Raw genomic sequence first — 721 nt, 5'->3', positions numbered from 1 at the left:
AAATCTGCAAAATCGGACCAAAATCGAGCATCCAAATGTATGGGCAATGTGAATCTAACCTATTCTCATCATAATCAACCCATAATACCTATCCAAAACCACGAAAACATCTCGACAATCAAATCTCCCTAAACCTCTCATGAACCCTAGCAACCCAAATCCGAAAATTGCTCATAATAAAACAACTTTTGAGCCATGAAATAGGTAGGGAAGCATAGCTGGACGTCATATATGTGGAATCGAAGAGAGGAAGAGGTGAGAATGGGAGGGCCGAATCGAGAGAGAAAACCTAAGTGAGAGAGAGAGCTGAGTTCGGCCCTCTTAAGTAGACTCGCGAATTTGGATCCGGTCCGTTTCCAGGTGGAATCGGTCCGGATCCAGATGAACTTACCTGGCCCGTGTCTGAAGTGGATCCGGTCCGTTTCCAGGTGGAATCGGTCTGGATCCGGTGTCTGTGAAACTTCACCTTCGTTCCCAATTTTCGCCGAATGACCTGCAACTCATGATCTAGACGTCTACACACCGGGGAAAACACCACGTAGGCTCCCCAAATCCAAAAACCTCATGTCTAATGCAACTAAAAAGGTCTAAAAGTCCAAAAACTCCTAAAACTATACAAAGACCTCGGGTTGCCTCCCGAGAAGCGCTTCTTTATGTTCGATAGCTAGACCGTGTATGAGCTCAGGCTGATGGTGGTAATTCGAGAGGAAGAACGCCTCTC

This window comes from Tarenaya hassleriana, unplaced genomic scaffold, assembly GCF_000463585.1.
Source record: "Tarenaya hassleriana unplaced genomic scaffold, ASM46358v1 Cleome411, whole genome shotgun sequence".
NCBI lineage: Eukaryota > Viridiplantae > Streptophyta > Magnoliopsida > Brassicales > Cleomaceae > Tarenaya > Tarenaya hassleriana.
This window is presented reverse-complemented; position numbering follows the sequence as displayed.